General features: G+C 38.5%; 1 protein-coding gene across 1 annotated transcript in view; it reads left to right on the forward strand.

Annotated features, from left to right (window-relative positions):
• Positions 1-12,075, forward strand: part of STARD13 (StAR related lipid transfer domain containing 13) — a 329,780-nt gene that overhangs the window by 47,631 nt on the left and 270,074 nt on the right. Inside the window, exon 2 of the mRNA XM_057489672.1 lies at positions 2,329-2,362. The gene's annotated coding sequence lies outside the window, so the exon portion shown is untranslated. The remainder of the gene's footprint in view (positions 1-2,328; positions 2,363-12,075) is intronic.

Below are 12,075 nucleotides of genomic sequence, written 5' to 3' on the forward strand. Positions count from 1 at the left end.
TAAAATACTATGTCGTGGTCACAAAACTTATTTCACTTCCTAGTTTTGTTCTACTTGCTTTCCCAAGTCAGATAGTCATTAAATAAGTTTGCTTCCAAACCAAGTCAGAACTCTCTAAATATGATGTACCTCTATAGTGGGGCTGGGTTCTTCTTAGAGCAGTAAGTATCGACCTCCTTGGTATTATTTGAGGGATGTGGGGAGAGCGTTCCCCTCCTCTGCATGCACGGTCTAAGTTTTGCTGTTAGACGTTCAGTACTTGGCCTTAGTCATCAGATGGTGCCCTTTAAAATGTGAATATCCCCGGGAACAGCAACTGCTGTCATTGTTGGTCACCAGCTGTTTTGTGGATTTGCTTTTACCCAGAGTAAGCATGAACAGAGGCACAGAATAGGGTGAGAGAGAGAACTAAAACCATGGAATGGAGGGGAACTGTGGTATCAAGGACAAAGCATTAACTGCGTCAGTGTGTGCCTCTGTCGCCCCCGACTCCTGCACAATACTACTCACTTGGTACTTTGAAAAAGTTAATAAACTGTAAGTCCCTGTTTTTCATAATTCCCTTCAGAATAATCAACAAATATTTATTGTGTGTCTTGCACATGCCACACTTGCTGCTCAGCACATCACACGAATTACTGTGCTTACTTCTCAAAGCAACCCCATTTGACTGATGAGGAAATGAGGCTCAGATTAACTTGGTAACTTTCTTAAGGTCACACCGCTAATAACTGTCTTTCTGATTGCTAAGCATATGATCTTAACCTCTAAATTATATTTATTTTTAGGGTAATGGGGAACCATTGAATGGTTTTAAGAAGAAAAATGACATGATTGAATTGTATTTAGGGAAGATCACACTGTATGTGACTAGACTGGAGAGGAATAAGAAAATCAGGCTAGAAGTTAGGAAGCTGTTGCAATTATCTAAGTAAGACCTGAATGTTACCCAGGAACTGGCAGTAGGAATGAAACAAGTAGATGGATTCAAGCAAGACTGGGAGTAGACACCAACAGAATTTACCTAGAAGGACAGGAAAGAGTCAAGGATGATCCCTGAGGTTCTGATTTGAGCCGCCAGCTAGATGGTTGTTTTAGTCAGCTTGGGTTGTGTAACAAAAATACTGTAGACTGGGAGTCTTAAGCCTCAAACATTCGTTTCTCACAGTTCTCGAGTCTGGAAGTCCAAGGTGAAGGCACTGGCAGATTCAGTGCCTGGCGAGAGCCTGTTTCTTGCTTTGCAAATGACTGTTTTCTCACTGTGTTGTCATGTGGCAGAGAGAGAGAGAGAGAGAGAGAGAGAGAGAGAGCTCTTAGCTCCTCATCCTCTTGCAAGGGCACTAATCCCATCTGGGCGCCCCACCCCATGACCTTATCCAAACCGAATCACCTCCCAAAGGCCCTGCCTCCAAATACCATCACACTGGGGATTAGGCTTCCACATGTGCATTTGGGGGGACCCAAACATTCAGTCCATCGTGATGGCGATCCTATTTACTAGGATGGAAACACAGAAAGGAAAAGGATCAGTTTAGGGCTGGGTGAGTGTGTGCGTATGAGGGGTGGACAGTGTTGAGCTTCACACACAGAGTCTGAGGTGTCTGTGAAATGTACAAATGCAGATGTCCAATAAGCAGTTTCCTGTATGGGCCTGGATCTCATGGAAAGAGACGTGGACTGGAGATATAAATCCAGAGCTCATGAGAATACGAGTGCAAAGCAAGAAGAGAAGGCCCTGCACCAGGGGCTGACCAAACAAAATAAAATAAAAGCAGATGAAATCAGCATGCAAAGGGGCCCAGGAGAAAGAGAGCCCACCAAGACGATGAGGAGGAACGGCTAGAGAGAGAGAGACAAGGCAGTGGACAGAGTGGGAGGACAGAAGCCCAGACACAGTGTCAGGAAGGGGGACAGGGAGGGGGCACTGTGCTGCCTTGGCTGCTGTAGTTACTGAGAGACAAGGGGAGGCAGGCCTGGCTTGTACAGGGAGGAGGCTGGCGGCGTGGGGCCTGTGGAGTAGAAGAGAGATACTAGATTTCAGTCCTCAGCTTCCTAAATGGATGCATAGTGTAGTGTCAGTCTTTACACAGAGAAAAATTAATGTAACCTATCTTCCTTGTAAATGAGTATTTTAATTCTATTACTCCAAATGATTTATGCAGCCTTAAGATCATTCAATCCTCGTACCCAAGGGAGCATTTTATTTTTTTTCTGAAAGCCACTGATTCTAATTTTACAATCTAATTTTTTTCTCAAACTCAATGATATTTTTCTTGATGCAAGCAGTGTAACTTTGAGATATTAAGAGAGTTGTGGTTTTTGTTACAGGTGTCCTGTGACAGACCAAGTAAGGAGAGAGCAGGTAAGTTTCCTTGATGAGTAGTATGCTGTGCTGTTTGTTTAGAAAGGCTGTTTGAAGAGCCCCACCTAGCTACTATAAATTTAAGCATGCTGCAGGAGTTGCTGAATAATTGAGAGTCACAGTTTGATGTTAAATCAGAACATGGCCAATGCCTTGAAGACTGGATTAGTTCACTTAGTTTTAAAATAGCTGCCATGCAGGTATTCTGGGTTTAGTTCCCATTTTGTACTGTTGGTTTCACACAGAAATCTTGGCATAACCATTCTTTATCTTAAAATATGTACTATGGATTAAGTAGGAACTAAATAAAAGATTACACCTATAACCAAACAGCTGCTTAAAAGAGGAGCCCTCTTGACAATAACAACAGGTAGCAATTTTTACTTGCATAGCTTCTGTATTTGGAAATGTTCTGTGTAAATCAAAATATTTTACAGCTTAATTTATTGAATTTATTCCAATGACTACATAAGATAACAGCCAACAATTCCCTGAACCACCACCTCTTACCAACTGTTTAGCAGCTGTTGTTTTATTTGAATAGCTCTTTATTCGAGCAGTCCTGATGGGCACATCATTCTGAATCATCTCATTTGTCCTTACTTCATATGGTCACTTAAATGCTTATACGTAGAACAAAACTACTTCACAAACCTTGTGTGATTCATTGTGCATATTATTCATGTCTCGAAGACTATGTGTTTCTGGAATAGTTCAATATAAAATTAAAACTTCTCAGAGTTTGTATCTTTAAAGGCTGTTTTTGAAATAATCTTGTCAAATACTGTTATCAAAAAAATGATACTATGATGCTACCCTTATGTGGAATGGTAATCCTCATTATTTTCAGGTTCAAATATCTCTTTTTCTTTAATCTGTTGGAGAGCCAGTTTTAGTTTATTATTCAGAAACCCCAGTTCTTTGATCTCGTGGGGAGACTTGTAAGGAGACCTTTGCACTGGACCACCACGCAGTGACTGGCCGGGCCTTCGTCATGAAAATGCCTTCAGTGAGCGTACTGAGCCTGCTGGCTGTACCACTGACACCACCAAACAAAACTTGCTCCTGCTGTTCTGTGAAACGCGCGTAGCCTCAAGTATGCAGAATTTTCCCCATTGCACTTTTATATTTGAGACTTTATGTACATAATCCTCAACTACCTGACACCTAAGTGAGAAATAAGCAAAACCCTCTTAAAATCATGTGAATGTGTGCCATTAGTAAATTATGCCCTAAGTAGAAGCCTCTGGGCTTCATAGCTCTTGTTAAAATCCCAGCTCACATTCAAGGACTTGATATTGTTTTTACGTCAGCAAAGAATGTGCTTCACTCCAGAAATGACCAAATGAGGGATTTACGCAAATGAGCAGCATGTGAAGGTTTTAGATAAACAAAGCATTTCTCCTGGAGAGCTGATAACTAGAATGTGATAATCTATTTTCCTTTATCACACATGTCCAACTTGTTATAGTTAAAGGATATTTTCCATCATATAAAAGCTGCAATCAGGAGAATAAATAAGAAACAACTGCAGTGAACTCCTGGCCAGGAAGGACAAGTACTTTTCTAGAAAATCTCCAATGGGGAGGTTCAGCGGTGGGGGCTCTGATGTGGTACAAAGTGCTGGATTGGATGTGGAGCTTATCTGTGAGTATTCAGGTATCATGCAGTGGGGGGTTCGTCTACAAGAGACTGAATTTTTTAATTGCTCATCCACTCTGCAAGCTAGCATTTTATTTTGGCAGAAAAAAATTGAATAGGCAAGCAGACCAACAGAAACTAGAAGAGTCAAATCCGTTTTCACAAAAATACTTATGGAAGCACTCTGGGAGTAGGAAATATTGGTAAAGGATGTCTGAGAACAATTTTTCTGCACATGTAAATCAGAGGAGAATTGTTGAAGCCTAATTCAAATTTCCATGCAAATGCAAAACAGTCCATAAGTTTGAGGTTTTTTTTATTACAATAGGCGTCTTTTATTAACCTTATCTTTCAAATTAAATAATTTTCTTAATTTGTATGTTTAATAGTCATTCCTTTCTGCTATTTGTAAAATGTTAAGTCAGCTCCCTCATTTCTGTCTTTTTTTTTTTTTAATTAAGGTATCACTGATATGCACTCTTATGAAGGTTTCACATGAAAAACATTGTGGTCACTACATTCAACCATATCATCAAGTCCCCCCCACACCCCATTTTAGTCTCTGTCCATCAGTGTAGTAAGATGCCACAGAGTCACTACTTGTCTTCTCTGTGCTACACCGTCTTCCCTGTGACCCTACACACACACACCATGTGTGCCAGTCATAATGCCCCTCAGTCCCCTTCTCCCTCCCTCCTGACCTGCCCTCCCATACCCCTCCCCTTTGGTAACTGCTAGTCCCTTCTTGGAGTCTGTGAGTCTGCTGCTATTTTGTTCCTTCAATTTTGCTTTGTTGTTATACTCCACAAATGAGGGAAATTATTTGGTGCTTGTCTTTGTCCACTGGCTTATTTCACTGAGCATAAAACCCTCCAGCTCCATTCATGTTGCAGCAAATGGTAGGATTTGTTTTCTTCTTATGGCTGAATAGTATTCCATTGTGTATATGTACCACATCTTCTTTATCCATTCATCTACTGATGGACACTTAGGTTGCTTCCATATCTTGGCTATTGTAAATAGTGCTGCAATAAATATAGGGGTGTATATGTCTTTTTGAATCTGAGATCTTGCTTTCTTTGGGTAAATTCCTATGAGTGGAGTTCCCAGGTCAAATGGTATTTCTGTTTTTAGTTTTTTGAGCATCTTCCATATTGCTTTCCACAATGGTTGAACTTATTTACATTCCCACCAACAGTGTAGGAGGGTTCCCCTTTCTCCACATCCTCACCAGCATTTGTTGTTCCTTGTGTTTTCGATGTTGGCCATCCTAACTAGTGTGAGGTGATCTCTCATTGTGGTTTTAATTTGCATTTCCCTGATAATTAGTGACGCAGGTCAGCTCCCTCATTTCATTCTTGGCTCCCCATCATTGCTTCTTGGTTGAAGTGTCGAGGACCTCTGTATGCTTTCCCAGAGAAGGAATATGGCAGCCCGCCTGAAGAGGCCATTTATATATACAGATGGAGGTGTAATACAACATAGAAGGACATGACCGTGACCCAGCCTTACTGTTTCCCTTGTGAAATGATTCCTGATGAGTCTTTCTTGTGCATTAAAACTACCTGTTTCACATTTTCTGCTGGTCTTAGTCACTGGTGAGAGCTCAGTGTGGAGTAATAGCCATGCCAAGCAGAAAAGCAGAGGCATGATGAGGTGGTCTAAAGGACAGTCATGGTTAATTGCCTTCACTAATAGATTAAGAATGTTACTAAATAACCACATTCTTTTCTAAGCCATTTAAACTGTTTAATAGGACCCAAAGATCTCAGTTTACTGATGAAAGAATCATCTACTATGGTATCAGTACAGTAGATTATCTGAGTTTACACCTAACATGCTGTGGTCTTTGTTGGATAAAAAGCCAAAACAGAAATGAATGGTATATATCATGATATGGCTTCCCTAATGGAATATAAGCTATTTATTTTTGAAAAGTAGATATAAATGTTCATAAGTATAGGCACCCATTAACAATTAACCCAGGTAACTGTGGTTGACATAGTCAGTCTTTAAATCCAGTTTCTGACTGTATATGTTTTTCATTTCTTCAAATTTGCAAATAGGACACTAAAGTCACATTTTAGTATTGCTTACTATCAAGAATATTTGAATCTTCCATTGATATACTGTTCTTAGTATAAAATTAATATTTCATTTCAAGATTGTACTCCTCTCTCTTCCATTTAGTAAACCATTTTCAAATAAAGCCTAAGGAAAAGAAGATCACATCTGAAGAAATGACATTTTCTTCCCTCAGTCATTTCTCAAGGGTGGCAGCACAAATCTAACAATTTCAAAAGAGGCTTTTTGGCACTAGCTTTTCACGCTTTCTGCAAGTCCCATAATTACTTTCTGCCTGCCTAGTTTCATGTATGACAGTGTTTTGTGAGACCCATTATCAAGAACATGAAGGATACGTCACAAATAGAATTTCCCAAGTATTAGAGCTGTAGAGTATGCAGGGACCAAAAGGTCCAGCCAAACGCAATGGACATGACCAGCAGCATGGACGACGGGGTGTCACATTCTTCTCTTGTACTGGAATTTAATTGTGGTGACAAATGCCCAAGCCCAAGGTATACTTGGTACCCTCACCAATCCCAATTGAAAATTATAAGTTCATTTTGTTTATATATATATATATATATATATATGTATTTACTTTTTATGTTGAGGTATGTACAATAAAATACCCAAATCTCAGTGTACCGCTTGACACATTTTAACATGTGTATGCGCTCACGTAACTACCGCCAAGATCAAAACATCAAACTTTCTCACTAATTTTTTTCACCTGGAAATGATAACTTCACTTCAATTCATCAAGTGTTTATTGAACATCTGTTGTGTTCCAGGCACTGTGCAAAGTATTAGCAAAGCAAAGAAAGATGAGATAAAATTTTCCCTCTTGCAAGAAATTCACTTAACTTAAATCCTCTCTCTTAAGATTTATTCACTGAAACCGGAGCTTTTCCGTAAATGTGTAAGTATTCAGTGAAATTTACAATAACATACTGCTAAGTTTTAAAATTGTGATTTCTTGTGGCTATGTAGAGAGAGGCAGTTACTGTTCTGCAGCAGTGTGCCCACAAGAGGCAAAAGGGAGACGCCAGGTGTGCCAAGAAGGGCCTTGGTCTTATCTAAATGCCATTAGTGTGAATCTCTATCAGGAAATGCAAGTGCTACATAGAGCTTAAGAGCTATATACTTCTAGTCAAAGTACATCTTTCCTTCCATATTTGATGTGTGCCACTTTATTCTGAATATTTCTTTGTAGCCTTTGCGAGCTGCCAACTTAATTACAAAGGGGGACAGGAGTGTGGTTTTGTCCACCAGTCCTACTCCTGGCAGCTGGAGTTCAAGATCTCCAGGGCAGGGCTTCCCAAACATTTACGAAAGAGCTCTGGGTAGCAGAGAGACAGGGAAACTGCCAGGCCGGCAAATGTGACGTCTGTGTTGACTGAAGGTTTGAGGCGGCTTTCGCGTTGCTCCTACTCCGCTTCAAAGGCTGGTCTGCGATTCTCAGCAAGGCTGTCTCCTCATCGCCCAGCTTAAATGCCATCTACTTTTCAAAGTCTTCTCTACCCACTCCATTAGAAGAGGTTGACTCCTCCCCACATCAGCTTCTGTCTCTACAATCTCTTTTGTCTCCTTCACAGCACTTGTCAGAATTTGTCATTTCTCCCCTCTTCCACCCCCCGTTTTAAGTCTTCCTTTCCACAAGACTCCAGGGTCCAGGTCTTGTTCATGGTTTTACCCCTTGCCCCCAGCGGACTGCTGCTGCACAGCACTCCAAGACAACTTGTCAACTAAATGGATCTCTGAATAATTGTTTTGTATCAATATAATTAAATGCCATCCAGAAAAGTATATATAGCAGAAAGGCTATTTTGTTTATCTAGTGGTTTTGTGATCCTGTTGGCACCTTGCTGAGTACCAGTTTTGGAGAGGGTAAATGTGGGATATTAGAACATGGAAAATCGGTACTGATCGAGTGCCCGCTCTATGCCAGGCAAACATCCTGATACATTCTTTATGACCTTTCATTCAATCCTCAGAATATAGGAGGTCTTGTCCTCATCTCATACATATAAAAAAGTAAGTGTAGAGAAGGTTAAATTGCCCAGTGAGTGGGGAAGATAAGCAGAGTACACAGAAGGATCAAACATAGATCATTTCTATTACATTTAAATTTCTGCTGAATGTTAAGCATATTAAAGACATAGGGGGGTTCCTTAAAAGCACGGGAACATTATTTTTGCAAATATGACTAGTGAACCTTTATTTAAGTATCTCCTTATACATAGTAATCTTTTATAAAAGAATTGAGCTCTGGAGACCAAGAGCAAAGTGGAGGAAGAGGTTTGGTCTCACTGTTGGTGGCGTTGCTTCCGGAGTATCTTGAATAAATCTAGGGCTGAGCAAACTCCATCTGATAGAAGACCAGCCAGTACCTGGTTTCTCCCTTTCATGGTCTTTGGGAAACAAGGCAGTTTCTCCTAGAAGATGGGACACTTGAAAAGATGAGATCATGACCAGAAAGCAGAACTCAGTTGAACAGTTACAATACTTGGTAGCTAATTTGTTGGCCACAGGGAAAGACTATTATCTTGTTAAAAGAATCCTTTGATAGAATCAATAGTTTCCTCAGTCAGAGACACTGAAGTATCCATTTGCTTTGTTGCTCGATACCGTTTATCTCAAATAATAGACCTTGGCTGAAAAACATCCCTTTAGTTTTATGTCTTAATTTGTTTTGTGATCTAAAAGGAAAAAACTGAAAATTTTTATTCAGTAACAATATGGTTTTATCTTATCTGCTATCTTAAAAAAAAATGGGTCTCTCTACTTTTATGTACAGGGTATTGATTCCTTAAATAATGTAATTTTAATGTTGGCAATTAAGTATTATTTCATTCTGAGGCTCTACAATATACCCACATCTTGTAATAGATTTGAGATTAGTCAAGGTTTATTTTTATTATTCTTGAAACAGCCATGTCTGTAAAAAGTGCATTAAAGAAAATACCAGCGTTAAAAGGCAGCCGTAATTTTTCCTTTTGAAATTGCCTTTTATAAGTTTGTTATATTGAAATACATAATCTTGAAAGTATGGTTCATGCACCATTATTTTCACTGCAATTTTAATAAAAATGGATGAAATCCCATGCAAAAATTTAAGTTATACTGACTGCAACATTACTATAGATGTGTAACTTTGATGTATATTTATCTCATTTGGAAATACTGACAGATCCAAATGATTTCTCATGGGCCCAAGTTGTTTTGTGGAGCTGCCCCTTCCTCTAGGCATCCCTGCAATTATTGAAATGTGGACACTTTTATGAGATACTCTTCTAACCCAAAGGGCTGAGCATATGCTTAAAAAATGGAGTATTTTTCCCCACACAATTTTTTTTACAGAAATTCAGCATTAAATACTAGTCAACTAACTTCCACCACTTTATATAGATATCTTTTGTTAACATCCTGTGAAGAACAAAACAAAGATTCCAAAATCATGTTAGAATATGAGTGCCTTCACCAAAAACTAGCAAGTGACAATTGCAGTTCCTCTCTCCTCCCCTCTCAGCACCAGAACTTTCCAACACTGGAGACACGGAACTACCTCTTCTCCTCTGTTTGCCAACAGCTCGATCCCCCCTTTGTTCTCCTGCACATTTGGCTCTTCCACACCTCACTGGAGATGGGAGGACAAGACCTTCCCTGACCTGTCCACCTGGCAAACTGCTCCTGCCATTCAAGAGGCAGATCAGAGGCTGATCCCTCTTTCCAACTTTCTCTTAATCCCTCAAGCCCAGTTAATCAGTCAGACACCTTCTGATGTTTCCCGTTGTGGCTCCTCTAACATTCTGTAACTTCCACTGTCAGCTCCTTGTGAGAAGGTACCAGAACTTATTCTTTGTATCTCTGGTATTTGCGCAAACTCTCTTGATAAGTTTTTGTCCAATGAATGAGAGAATGAAATAATTATTCATTTTATATTTGTAACAACCGTGAGAAGTAAGCCATATGGTTATTATCTTGACTGTACAGACACTGAGTTTAATAGTTATTAAATGATTTGTCAAAGTTTATGCTTCTGTTAACTGATAAACAAAATTAAGATAGAAACTTCAGTCAAATAATTTTTCTAAAACACTATTGTTTGTTGTTTTTCTTTCATTCTTCAAATTTTCCCCCCCATGAACTTGATTTTTAGGTTGGTTATTTGGAAATACATATGGTTCACAACAGTGCTGTCTAATATGAATATAATGCAAGTCATAAATGAGAGCCAAATACATCATTTAAAATCTATTAACCTGTGAAAAAGTAAAAATAAACAGATGAAATTAAATTTAATAACATTTTCTTTAGTGAATATCTCACTTCAACATAAAATAAAAATAAAAATTAGTAATGATACATTTCACTTTCTTACATTATGTATTCATAATCTGGAGGGTATTTCATACTTATGGTACATCTCAATTCAGATCACTCATATTTCTAATGCCCAATAGCCACCTATGTCTGGTGGCTACCATTTTGGACAGCATGAGTTATAACATCATTTTTAAGTCACTCTGATTTGCTGTTCGATGTGGTCCTGTGGAGGGCAATACTGTGTGAATTAATTCCAAGAAGTGAGAAAATGGATATCATCTTGGCATGGCTAGTGAAAATTTAGTAACTCACTACTGTGAGTTATAGTGTCTTTTCTTCCAATATTTTGATTTAAAATACTTACAGAGACTATTGATTTCCTTAATGGATGGATTTTTTGGAGGCACTCCTATATTCTTCTGCAATCCAAAATATTTCTTATTGTACCTTTCTTAACAAAAGTAATGAACATTGTTTTTTCAGAGACGGAACCCATCATGGAGAGCAAGTGACTGAACTGTTTAAGCCTCATTTTCCTCATTTGTGAACATAAAGAGCAACATACCTATTAGACATAATTATTATAAGGGTTGTGTGAAGTAATAGATGAAAAGTTCTGCATACAATGCCTACTTGAAGTCAGTACCTAGGGCAATTGCAAACATTACTATTATCAATAACAGCTCCACAAAGTTCTCATAATCATCTCCAACCACAACTTACACTTCCTGAGTACCCACATGAGGAAGAATAAAGCTTTTTAATGGTGAATACAAGTCCATAAACAGAAAAGAGGGAGAAGCCAAGGTGTTCTGACTTTTAAGATATCAAAGCTCATTCTTTATGTGTTATCTTGGATAAGTCAAGTTCTGTTTTCTTACACATAAAATGTAAAAAGCGTTTTGTTACAATAATAGGAGTAGAGTGAATACTCAACAAATATTTCATGAACAATTTTTAACAAATTAACACACTGTTTATTATTCTGAAAGGAAATTTATAGAGTAAATACACATCATTTCAAAAACCAATATAATGCCTTAAGTATAAGTGAAATAAAAATAAAAGAAATTTGTAATCAAAGGATTATGTACTTAATATGCAGCATCCAGCCTGATTACATTAGAAGATATAGTGAAATAGTCTGATGCTTATACTGAATAGTTTTGAATTTTAAAGAAGTAAGAATATGAGAAGCCATTTGACAGAAGAGTTATAGAAAAATGAAGGAATGGAGGCAAAGGTGGAATTAGAATAAAACAAGGCTTGAAATGAGTACTGACAGACCTGTGTGTGTTAAGAGGCAGAAGAAAATAACCATGATTAAAGTGAAGACTAGATGCCAAGACAAATTGTGACTGTTAACGTGGAGAAAATGAGAAAAATGAAAGTATACAAATGAGCGGGGCTTTATTTATACGCAGTGTCACAATACAGGCACACCTCATTTTATGGTGCTTTGCTTCATTGCACATTGCGGATACTGCACTTTTTGCAAAGTGAACTTTGGCCCTGTGTCAAGCAAGTCTGTTGGTGCCATTTCTCTGCAGCATTTGCTCACTTCGTGTCTCTGTTGTATTTTGGTAATTCTTGCAATATTTCCAACTTTCATTATTATTGTATTTGTTAAGGTGATCTGTGATCAGTGATCGTGTCTTGTTGAAAGCTCAGATGATGAT

The sequence above is a fragment of the Manis pentadactyla genome, chromosome 2 (assembly GCF_030020395.1).
Source record: "Manis pentadactyla isolate mManPen7 chromosome 2, mManPen7.hap1, whole genome shotgun sequence".
Lineage (NCBI taxonomy): Eukaryota > Metazoa > Chordata > Mammalia > Pholidota > Manidae > Manis > Manis pentadactyla.